The 12,763-nt window shown below is 43.2% G+C and overlaps 1 protein-coding gene and 1 non-coding gene across 3 annotated transcripts in view; both read left to right on the top strand.

The window, feature by feature from the left end:
* The window catches only part of wscd2 (WSC domain containing 2), a 332,148-nt gene that overhangs the window by 189,150 nt on the left and 130,235 nt on the right, over nt 1–12,763 (top strand). The window lies entirely within an intron of this gene.
* LOC138762543 (U6 spliceosomal RNA) lies at nt 12,268–12,371 on the top strand. The gene has a single exon (XR_011356950.1). It is a non-coding gene; the product is annotated as a U6 spliceosomal RNA (small nuclear RNA).

The raw sequence follows: 12,763 nt of genomic DNA, 5'->3' as shown, positions 1-12,763 counted from the left end.
TTCCCCTGACTCCCTCCCGAAGTCCACAATCATCTCCTTGGTTTTGCTGACATTTACCACAAGGTTGTCGTTACACCATTCATCAAGCTCTAATCTCCTGTAAGCAGCAGTATGAAGATGAGGGAATTTTGTTCAGTGATATTGGTTTAGTAATAAATGAAAAACTCCCTTCTGCTTCCTTTTTAACATTTTGTTTAAGAATTTTAAAACCACATCCATGCATATGTATTGAATAAAAATATACATAGAAAGAATACGTGGTGTATATATGAAAAAGGAAACAAAAAAATCCTCATCTCTCCAACCCTCCACCTGCTAATCTTAAATGAATAAAAGAAAAAAAAGAAAAGAAAAGAAAGGTCAGTAACAATTCAATACATATAATAACAGAATTAAGGGTTAGCAGTGGACAGGCCCCCAAGAGTCTCTTACATCTTCAACCCAATATGTTGTAAAGACGGGCTCCATACTTTCAAGAAAAAATGATATTTATTACACAGATTATGTTATTTTCTCAAGTGCAATTGTCAACATTCCAGAAATATCTTCTGCTTCTTCAAAAAGAAGAAGAAAACCTGCAGATCCTGGGATTGAGTCCAATAAACAAAAATGCCAGAAAAAGCCAGCAGGTCACGTAGCATCCATTGGAAGTAAGAGGCAGTCGAGGTTTCAGGCCTGAGTCCTTTGTCAGAGATCATGTGTGACTCCCCACTATTAATACTCACTCCATATGGGTCACTTCTGCCTGGGATAGCTACATTTGAGCACCTTCTGCTTAGCTTTCGAGGAGATGGCCAGTTTGAGAGACAGACAGTGTTCCACTTTTACTGTGTCATGCATCTCTCACTGCACCAGGCAGCACATACCATTTCCCTCATCACACTCACTCCACAGGATAGGTATGATGGGCGGATGGTCAAAGAGCCAAAGGCTCTTCATTTGTTTTATGAAGGATAAAAAATCTGTCAACCAACCTCTCGACCATTTCTGGCATTGTAAGTATCTCAAAATGATTGATGTTGTTACACAGTGAAGTGACGAAAGAACACATGGAGGGTTTCCCTCCCCTTGTTAGAACCAAACTAGGCCAGGGAACTTTTGTTTTCTTTTGTCTTGATTTATTTATCAATGATCTAGTAGAAATGAAAATTTAATAGCTACAATTCCTGGGATCCCTGTACTCCTTTGAGAAATTGCCTCAGTGCTTTGTGCTCTCTCTCTCTCTCTCTCTCTCTCTCTCTCTCTCTCTCTCTCTCTCTCTTTCTCTCTCTCTCTCTCTCTCATCTGGTTTCTGATGGGCATCTGCTTCTAAAAGCAGTAGCTAAATTATTATTTGTTTACATCCATCATTAATATCGCTAGTAATGTAAGTTTTATTCTACAGACCTTTCATCTTTAGATTTCATTAAAGGAGACAGCCATCTTTGCTCTGTGGTTTATGCCTGTGGTTTATGCCTGTGGTTTATGCCTGTGGTTTATGCTCTGTGGTTTATGCCTGTGGTTTATGCTCTGTGGTTTATGCCTGTGGTTTATGCCTGTGGTTTATGCCTGTGGTTTATGCCTGTGGTTTATGCTCTGTGGTTTATGCCTGTGGTTTATGCTCTGTGGTTTATGCCTGTGGTTTATGCCTGTGGTTTATGCCTGTGGTTTATGCTCTGTGGTTTATGCCTGTGGTTTATGCCTGTGGTTTATGCTCTGTGGTTTATGCCTGTGGTTTATGCCTGTGGTTTATGCCTGTGGTTTATGCTCTGTGGTTTATGCCTGTGGTTTATGCCTGTGGTTTATGCCTGTGGTTTATGCCTGTGGTTTATGCTCTGTGGTTTATGCCTGTGGTTTATGCCTGTGGTTTATGCCTGTGGTTTATGCCTGTGGTTTATGCTCTGTGGTTTATGCCTGTGGTTTATGCTCTGTGGTTTATGCCTGTGGTTTATGCCTGTGGTTTATGCCTGTGGTTTATGCCTGTGGTTTATGCTCTGTGGTTTATGCCTGTGGTTTATGCTCTGTGGTTTATGCCTGTGGTTTATGCCTGTGGTTTATGCCTGTGGTTTATGCTCTGTGGTTTATGCCTGTGGTTTATGCCTGTGGTTTATGCTCTGTGGTTTATGCCTGTGGTTTATGCCTGTGGTTTATGCCTGTGGTTTATGCTCTGTGGTTTATGCCTGTGGTTTATGCCTGTGGTTTATGCCTGTGGTTTATGCCTGTGGTTTATGCTCTGTGGTTTATGCCTGTGGTTTATGCCTGTGGTTTATGCCTGTGGTTTATGCCTGTGGTTTATGCTCTGTGGTTTATGCCTGTGGTTTATGCTCTGTGGTTTATGCCTGTGGTTTATGCCTGTGGTTTATGCCTGTGGTTTATGCCTGTGGTTTATGCTCTGTGGTTTATGCTCTTTGGTTTATGCCTGTGGTTTATGCCTGTGGTTTATGCCTGTGGTTTACGCCTGTGGTTTATGCTCTGTGGTTTATGCTCTGTGGTTTATGCCTGTGGTTTATGCTCTGTGGTTTATGCCTGTGGTTTATGCCTGTGGTTTATGCCTGTGGTTTATGCCTGTGGTTTATGCTCTGTGGTTTATGCCTGGCATAAAGTGGTAGGCGAGCAACTAAAAGTGACTTCTGAGAAGCATCAGAGACAAGATTTACAGGGAACCAAATCAGCTGTGATCTGCTTATGGATGTGCAATAACCTTTAGAGAGATTAAGCTGCGAAGGTGGACATAAATCACCTCCGTGCTAAAATTAAGTATCTCTTGGCACTCCCTTAAGATGCTGTAGTGGGGTGAGAGGAAAGTCTCTGTGGAACTTATGTGCAGTGATGTTCTTCTCCTGATAGTCAACGTTTCTTCTTGAGAAAAAGGGTCCAATCCCAAACCATTGATTGACCATTTGGATGCTGGCAGATCTGTGGAGTTCCTCCAACAATTATTTGTTTACTCAGAAGTCCAGTCTGAAGGATTATTGAGAATTGAGTGAGAATGAGAATTTATTGTCATGTACAATGAACAGATGAACCAAAATTATTTCTTGCTGCAGCCACACTGGTAAATGTACATGTACCAACTCCAATGATACACATTCTTCTTTGGCTTGGCTTTGCGGACGAAGATTTATGGAGGGGGTAAAAAGTCCACGTCAGCTGCAGGCTCGTTTGTGGCTGACAAGTCCGATGCGGGACAGGCAGACATGATTGCAGCGGTTGCAGGGGAAAATTGGTTGGTTGGGGTTGGGTGTTGGGTTTTTCCTCCTTTGCCTTTTGTCAGTGAGGTGGGCTCTGTGGTCTTCTTCAAAGGAGGTTGCTGCCCGCCAAACTGTGAGGCGCCAAGATGCACGGTTTGAGGCGTTATCAGCCCACTGGCGGTGGTCAATGTGGCAGGCACCAAGAGATTTCTTTAGGCAGTCCTTGTACCTTTTCTTTGGTGCACCTCTGTCACGGTGGCCAGTGGAGAGCTCGCCATATAACACGATCTTGGGAAGGCGATGGTCCTCCATTCTGGAGACGTGACCCATCCAGCGCAGCTGGATCTTCAGCAGCGTGGACTCGATGCTGTCAACCTCTGCCATCTCGAGTACTTCGACGTTAGGGATGTAAGCGCTCCAATGGATGTTGAGGATGGAGCGGAGACAACGCTGGTGGAAGCGTTCTAGGAGCCGTAGGTGGTCCCGGTAGAGGACCCATGATTCGGAGCCGAACAGGAGTGTGGGTATGACAACGGCTCTGTATACGCTTATCTTTGTGAGTTTTTCAGTTGGTTGTTTTTCCAGACTCTTTTGTGTAGTCTTCCAAAGGCGCTATTTGAAAAGTGGCAAAGCAGCAGGTATGGATGGAATCCCCCCAGAAGTCTGGAAGGCTGGCGGCAAAACTCTGCATGCCAAACTGCATGAGTTTTTCAAGCTTTGTTGGGACCAAGGTAAACTGCCTCAGGATCTTCGTGATGCCACCATCATCACCCTGTACAAAAACAAAGGCGAGAAATCAGACTGCTCAAACTACAGGGGAATCACGTTGCTCTCCATTGCAGGCAAAATCTTCGCTAGGATTCTACTAAATAGAATAATACCTAGTGTCGCCGAGAATATTCTCCCAGAATCACAGTGCGGCTTTCGCGCAAACAGAGGAACTACTGACATGGTCTTTGCCCTCAGACAGCTCCAAGAAAAGTGCAGAGAACAAAACAAAGGACTCTACATCACCTTTGTTGACCTCACCAAAGCCTTCGACACCGTGAGCAGGAAAGGGCTTTGGCAAATACTAGAGCGCCTCGGATTTCCTCAAAATGGTTATCCAACTGCACGAAAACCATCAAGGTCGGGTCAGATACAGCAATGAGCTCTCTGAACCCTTCTCCATTAACAATGGCGTGAAGCAAGGCTGCGTTCTGGCACCAACCCTCTTTTCAATCTTCTTCAGCATGATGCTGAACCAAGCCATGAAAGACCCCAACAATGAAGACGCTGTTTACATCCGGTACCGCACGGATGGCAGTCTCTTCAATCTGAGGCGCCTGCAAGCTCACACCAAGACACAAGAGAAACTTGTCCGTGAACTACTCTTTGCAGACGATGCCGCTTTAGTTGCCCATTCAGAATGATACACATTAAATGACTACAATATGCCAATTCAGAAAAAGCAATAATAAATCAATTAGTATTAACTGTTGTAATAAATATTCAAAGTTGCAAAGTTTAAGCGCTTCATTGCTCACAGGTCAAGGTTATCACTATACAATCAACTAAGAGAGAGATTCACTGTTTTGTGGCCAGGCCCTCTTTGAAAACATTCTCATTCTAATTCATCGTAGCTTCAAAAGACGTACTCTTCAGACATTTCCTTCCCATGTTGTGATGTCAGTGTATGTGTCAGAATGGTGTGCACACCATTTCAATAAAATATTTCATCTTCCATAAATTAGCACGGAATGTTGACTACAGTGTCAAAAGGACAGATGGTATCAAAATCTTCTGGTATTTTTTAAGATATCCTGTCAAACAAAGAGTTTTAAAATGTCATATACAGTGCATTTCCCCTTAGGACCGGACAGTTTTGGTCATTGGGTTTTTTTTGGTTAACAGAACAATGGCTTTAAGCAGGCCAGGAGCATCAGCAGAATATTTGTATCAGTGATTAAACAACAACAAAAAACAATGGCAGGCTTTTCGAGCATGAAGTAATGTTTAATATGTACCAAAAAACAACTTGGTCATTCCAACACTATATTTTTCTGTAAGACCTTGTCTTGGGTAAACTTATACCTCTCATTTTGTTCGTTTTAGATTGGTCACAGTGTTTGAGCTACCGAAAGAAAATAGACACATACACCGAGAGCAGTTCAGTTTATACAAATGTTTATTACTAATTCAAAATCTGATTTCACACTACAATATGCAAGCCCTTCCCAACTATAATTATCAACGCTTGGACTGGTCCCAACTGCCGAAGCGAGGCAACGACTGCACACTTGTAGTAGGTTGTCAGGGCGCTGGTAGCAGCTTCTCCACCTCCCCCGACCGGGACGTTGCTCGGACTCTGGCTGTTCTTCCTTCTTGACAAGGGGTGTTCCCACCCCTCGGAGAGTCTAAACTTCAGCAGCAGGACCACAGGCTTATATACCCCAAAAACAATTAATCATGCGCCTACTCCTTCTAATATTTGTCAGTCAAAATCAAAACTGAACATTACATTCTACAATTTAGAAGATTAATTATTATGGAACCAGGATGTTATAATTTCCTGGTTTATCTCGTAGATACAAAGACTTATTAAAACTTCTCGAGCAAGACAGGTTGTGACCAATTCGTCAATTTCAGAGTGTTGCATTTGACAACTGCTTTCCCTGGGCCTCACAGTGGAATTCCATTTCAAAGTGTATCTTCAAGATAAGTCCCCATGGCTGAGTTTAATTACATCTGCTAGTTCTGAAAGTAAGGTGACCTGCGTGTGGACCCAGTGTCGTCAGTTCCACATAAGCAAAGAGCATCTGGGTACATGGTTTTAATCCTCCATTACATTCCACCCCTTGGTCACAATCTGTCATTTGCGAGGCCTAACCAGTATTTGAGTACAGAGGGAGCGAAAAAAAAGAAATCAAAACAACAATTACAAAGATAAGCAATGACGCGAGCAACCAACGGAGGATAGTGTGGCCCACTCCCCCAAATGTAGCAGTAGCCATGAGAAAGAATTCCAACCAAGGCTCAAATTATCCTTGTTTGCCACAATACCCAGGTACTGGAGCTCACGAACAGATTTTGAAACATGCTGAACAATAACATATTTATATAAGCTGCACTTGAGGCTGGTGACCGAGGACTTCCTTGGTGTAATGCATCGGACCGTGTTTCCCACGGGGAACTCCCTTGGAACGTCCTCGACATTACAAATCCAATTGCTGGCATCAAAGTAGCTGTTAAGCCAGATCACCAGGAGTGTAAAATGGAGAACCTGGAACAAAGAAGCCTGACACATGTCACTCACGATACCATAAGCGTTCAGTGTTTAAACAGACTAAATCATCCTGTCCCTCAATAGCTACCCACCGAGTGTTACCCTGGGCAGGTGTCACTATTTCCCCTTTTACAGGAGGGCCACTACCTGGTGGTGCCACCCATACCTTTTCTCCAACATTCTCTAGTTCGGGGATGGGGGGCAATGACTGTTATTCCTCTGGAATAGGCTGTAATTCAGGAGCGTGAAGAAGTCGGTGGAAAGGTGTACCTTCTTTTAAAGGGCGATGATTCAAATTGTCGACTGCCTGCTGCAGCACATGGCACCATCCCTTCTGGGTCCCCAGTGATGTTAACAAACAAATTTGTTCCTTCAGTAAGCCGTTCATTTGTTCAACTAACCCGGCAGCCTGCGGGTAATAAGGAATATGGTGGACCCATAAAATACCGTTGTCATTTGCCCAATCACAGATTGCTTTCCCGGTGATGTTAATCCTCCATTACAGACCTGTCACACTTACACCACTGTCGAGTTTTGTCAACAGCTTGACTTTCTGTCCTTTCGACAAACATAAACTCTTTCTCCTTTGCTTTTCACTGACATCCATAATGCTATCTGCAGACCTTTTTGCCATCTGCAACTATATCTTTGTGCAGTACACGAGAGCTCCTTTGTAATCAAATTGACGGCAACAGAGCGTCAGAGCCCCACATGGGCAAGTCAGGCGATAAATTATTTTCAACTTGTGATGTTATGTCAGTGCTGCAAAAAAAAATATTAGGGTAATGGATGATTTTGGTTAATGGAACCTCGGATAAGGGGAAATGTACTATAGATGGTGAAGCTGTCAGAGGAAGATTGAATTACATTCAGTTGAGGTTTTCTTAGACCATAAGGAGATAATTGTGAACTGTGTGCCATATTTTGGTGAAATCTAATGTTTGAAGCAGTAAAAGCCTACAGCTGCCCCTCTGTAACAATGAGCACCAGGGGTGACGAGCCAGTCTAATGTAAGGCAAACAATGGAGACTGCACCACACAAAGCACTGGAGGAAAGCAGCGGGTGAGGCAGTATCGTGGAAGGTGAACAGACAGCCAGTGCTTCAGGCTAAAGATACTTCATTGGACTTCCCTAATGAAGGGCTCTTGGTGCAAAATCTATTGCCTTCTATGGATGCTGCCTGACCTGCTGAGTTCCTCCATCATAACATAACATAACATAACAATTACAGCACGGAAACAGGCCATTAGGCCCTTCTAGTCCGCACCGAACCAAACACCCCTTTCTAGTCCCACCCCCCTGCACAATGCCCATAACCCTCCATCTTCTTCTCATCCATATACCTGTCCAACCTTTTCTTAAATAATACAATTGACTCCGCCGCCACTATTTCTCCCGGAAGATCATTCCACACAGCTACCACTCTCTGAGTAAAGAAGTTCCCCCTCATGTTACCTCTAAACCTCTGCCCCTTAATTCTTAACTCATGTCCTCTTGTTTTAATCTTTCCTCCTCTTAACGGAAATAGTCTATCCACATCCACTCTGTCTATCCCTTTCATAATCTTAAATACTTCTATCAAATCCCCTCTCAACCTTCTACGCTCCAAAGAATAAAGACCTAATCTGTCCAATCTCTCCCTATACTCTAGATGCTTAAACCCAGATAACATTCTGGTAAACCTTCTCTGCACTCTCTCCACTCTGTTTATATCCTTCCTATAATTAGGCGACCAGAACTGCACACAGACTCCAAATTAGGCCGCACCAACGTCTTATACAATCTCAACATCACCTCCCAACTCCTATATTCCATGCAATGATTGATAAAGGCCAGCATACTAAAAACCTTCTTCACTGCCCTATTCACATGAGTTTCTACCTTCAGGGAATGATGTACCGTTACTCCTAAATCTTTCTGCTCTTCTGTATTCATCAATGCTCTCCCATTTACCACATATGTCCTATTCTGATTCTTCTTACCAAATTGAAGCACCTCACACTTATCAGCATTAAATTCCATCTGCCATTTTTCAGCCCACTTTTCTAAGCAGCCCAAATCCCTCTGCAATCCTTGAAAACCTTCTTCATTATCCACTATTCCACCTATCTTAGTATCGTCTGCATATTTACTAATCCAATTCACCACCCCATCATCTAGATCATTAATGTATATAACGAACAACAATGGGCCCAATACAGATCCTTGAGGCACACCACTGGTCACCGGCCTCCAACCTGACAGACAATTATCCACTACCACTCTCTGGCCTCTCCCTTTCAGCCAATGTTCAATCCATTTGACTATCTCAAAATTTATACCTAAAGACTGCACCTTCTTAACTAACCTTCCATGTGGTACCTTATCGAAGGCCTTACTGAAGTCCATATAGGCAACATCCACTGTGCTACCCTCATCCACATTCCTAGTCACCTCTTCAAAAAATTCAATCAGATTGGTCAAACATGACCTTCCTCCCACAAATCCATGTTGAGTGCTCCTGATCAGACCCTGTCTATCCAGATGTTTATAAGTACTATCTCTAAGAATTTTCTCCATTAATTTACCTACCACAGACGTCAAACCTACAGGCCGATAGTTGCCTGGCTTCCTCCTTGAACCCTTTTTAAATAACGGAACCACATGCGCAATGCGCCAATCCTCCGGCACTATCCCCATATCTAATGACATTTGGAAAATTACCGCCAGAGCCTCTGCTATTTCCTCCTTCACTTCTCTCAATGTCCTGGGGAAGATCCCGTCTGGTCCCGGAGACTTATCCACCTTTATATTCTTCAAAAGCCTTAAAACTACACCTTTTGTAATCTCTATATTCCCCATATTTACCCAATTTGCTTTTTTTATCTCACATCTCCCAATATCCTTCTCCTTAGTGAATACCGAAGAAAAGAAACTGTTCAATATCTCCCCCATTTCTCTAGGCTCCACACACAGTTTTCTGCTCTGATTTTCTAAGGGACCAATTTTGTCTCTAGCTTTCCTCTTACCATTAACATATTTGTAGAACTCTTTTGGATTAGTTTTCACCCTGCTTGCCATAGTTTCCTCGTACCTTCTTTTAGCTTTCCTATTTCCTCTCTTAAGATTCCTCTTACATTCAATGTATCTTTCAAACATCTCCTTAACTCCATGCTTCTTATATCTAATGTACGCCTCCCTTTTTCTTCGAACCAAGTTTCCAATATTCCTTGAAAACCACAGCTCTCTCAAACCTTTTGCCCCTCCTTTTAACCTAACAGGAACATAAAGCTTTAGCACTCTCAAAATCTGATCTTTAAAAGACTTCCATCTCTCTACTACATCCTGCCCATAAAACAAATTGTCCCAATGCACACCCTGCAAGTCCTTTCGCATCTCCTCAAATCTAGCTTTTCCCCAATCAAAAACCTCAACCCTTGGCCCTGACTTCTCTCTTTCTATAATGACATTGAAGCTGATGGCATTATGATCACTGGACCCGAAGTGCTCGGCAACACTAACCTCCGTCACTTGACCCATCCCATTTGCCAACAATAGATCTAACACTGCTCCTTCTCTGGTCGGCACCTCTACATATTGTTTTAAAAAACTATCTTGCACACATTTCACAAACTCTAACCCATCCAGTCCTTTCACAGAATGTGTTTCCCAATCTATATGTGGAAAATTAAAATCTCCCATAATTACAACCCTGTGCTTATCACAAATATCTACTATCTCCCTACAGATTTGCTCCTCTAGGTCTCGGTCCCCTCCGGGTGGTCTATAATACACCCCTACAAGTGTAACCTCTCCTTTCCTACTCCTCAGTTCCACCCAAATAGCCTCCGTGGATGTGCCCTCTAATCTATCCTTCCTAGGCACCGCTGTAATATTTTCCCTGACAAGCAATGCAACCCCACCTCCTCTTGCCCCTCCGACTCTATCACACCTAAAACAACGAAACCCAGGGATATTCAGTTGCCAATCACATCCCTCCTGAAACCATGTCTCACTAATCGCTACCACATCATACTACCAAGTATCAATCCACACCTTCAGCTCATCCACCTTTTTTACAATATTTTACAATTAAAATATATGAATTTCAGAGATTTCCCAATTTTTAATCCCTGTTTTCCCTCATCTTTAATAACAACATTATTTACTTTTCCTGCCAATTGCCCTTCATCTTCTTCCAGAGCATTTCCCTTCTCTATCACCTGCCCATCCATATTCAAATACTTACTACAAACTTTCTTTGTTTGCATTCTAACCTTCTCCTTACTGCTCTGTACTATTTTGTTCCCTCCCCCCAACCATTCTAGTTTAAAGGATCCTGAGTAGCCCTAGTAAATACCTCTGCCAGGATTCTGGTCCCCCTGGGATTTAAGTGTAACCCGTCCTTACTGTACAGGTCACATCTCCCCCAAAAAAGGTCCCAGTTATCCAGAAACTTAAAACCCTGCCAATGTTAGGAAGGCATTGGGTTCATTCAGTTGAATATTTCAACCTATTCAGAAATAATGAGTACCATAACCTTTTGAGTGTTCTGACTGCAGAAACCTACTTCAAGACAGCTATTCTCTATTAATAATATCCATAGAGTTGTACAGCCCTTCGACCCATCCATTTTGCACTGACTATAAACCAATTAATTATATCAATCCAATTTAACTCTCCCCAGATTCTACCATTTGCCTACACATTCAGAACAATTACCAGTGACCAATTGACCAATGGTTTTTGGGATTTGGGAGGAAACTGGAGCACCCAGGGGAAATCCACACGGCCACAGTGAGAAGGTGCAAAACCACACAGGCAGCACCTAAGGTCAGGCTTGAATTGGCGCTACCGGAGCTGTGAGGCAGAGGCTCCAATAGCCATGACGCTGTACTGTACTGTGGTACCACAGCAGCATTACAAGGCAGCCATTTATGAATGATACTTTGTGGATGATTGGGAACAGATGAATTAGAAGGTAATAAGCCTGTTTGGATCTAAATTTAAATTTTGACATATAGGTCCTTCAAACCCACGAGCCCATGGCCCCACATTACACCCAATTGACCTGGAGGAAACCCACTCAGTCACGGGGAGAACATACAAATTACTTATAGACTGTCTGCTTTTTGTGAACAGGGCATACCTGAGCAATTTCCCACATGGTTGGATGGATACCAGTGTTGCTATTTCAGTGGAACAGTTTGACTAGAGGGGTAGCTATTTGTGGAGCACAGGCCTTTGGCTCTCCAGCTGGGGCCCTGTCTGGTCCCAAAGGTACTCTCAAACATTTCCTGAGATCACACGGAGTGAATAGAGCGGGTGGAAACTCAAGAGGGAGTGAAGATGGATCATCCATCTGGGTGAACTAGAATTCAGCCCTTTCTTTTGCACTCACAGCCCAGGAACTATATCTCTAAGGATGGGCATGTTGTAGCAACCTCCACCACTCTACTGTCGCAGAGTTTCAATCTGATCCACTGGCTGTGAGATCACTTTGTCCTGCGTATTGCAAGCCCATTTTATACATTTTTAAAACTTAAATCTTTTTAAAATTTGGATGTGCAGTATAGTAACAGGGCCTTCTGGCCCACAAGCCTGTGCCGCCCAAATATGTCAATTTGTATATTTTTGGAGGGCGGGGAGAAACCAAAGCACCTGGAGGAAACCCACGCAGACACGGGGAGAACATACAAACTCCTTGGAGACAGCGCCGGATTTAAACCAGGGCTGCTGGCACTATAAGAGTGTTGCACTAACTGCTACACTAACCGTTCAGGGAGGAAACTGGAGCAGCTAATGGAAATACACATTGAATGAATGGTTGAAGTGTTTATTTAAGTTCAACACCACATTCAACAGCGCATATATTAAAAATGGAATGATGCAGAGAAGATTAGCATGGCCCCTGCGTAAGGATGACTCGTAAATTCGTGAAGCGTTCCATATTTTTTCTGGATGGCATGGTTAACCTAGCAGTTACAGTGCCTGTTTTCTCTGAGGGCTCTAGTTTCCTCCCACCCTTCAAAACGTACCAGGGGTTGTAGTTTAATTGGGTGTAATTGGGTGGCACAGGCTCATGGGCTGAATGTCTAAATTAATCTATTCAACTTCACATTTATTGCCATGTGCACTGAAATACTGTGAGAAAGCTTGTTTCACGTGCATTCCAGCTGATCACCACATACATAACGCAGTAATAAAACACAGAACCAGAGGTCTGCCAGTTTTATTTGCTATTCCCTGGGCCTGTTACCCCGAGTTCACCAGGCTGGCATTTTATCATTCAGACAACTCCAAGTCATACATCTTTGTCAATTATCCTGCTCAATATGGTCACACGCT

Source organism: Narcine bancroftii, chromosome 4, assembly GCF_036971445.1.
Source record: "Narcine bancroftii isolate sNarBan1 chromosome 4, sNarBan1.hap1, whole genome shotgun sequence".
Classification (NCBI taxonomy): Eukaryota; Metazoa; Chordata; class Chondrichthyes; order Torpediniformes; family Narcinidae; genus Narcine; species Narcine bancroftii.
The sequence above is the reverse complement of the archived record's forward strand: the minus strand, read 5'-3'. Positions and strand labels throughout refer to the sequence as shown.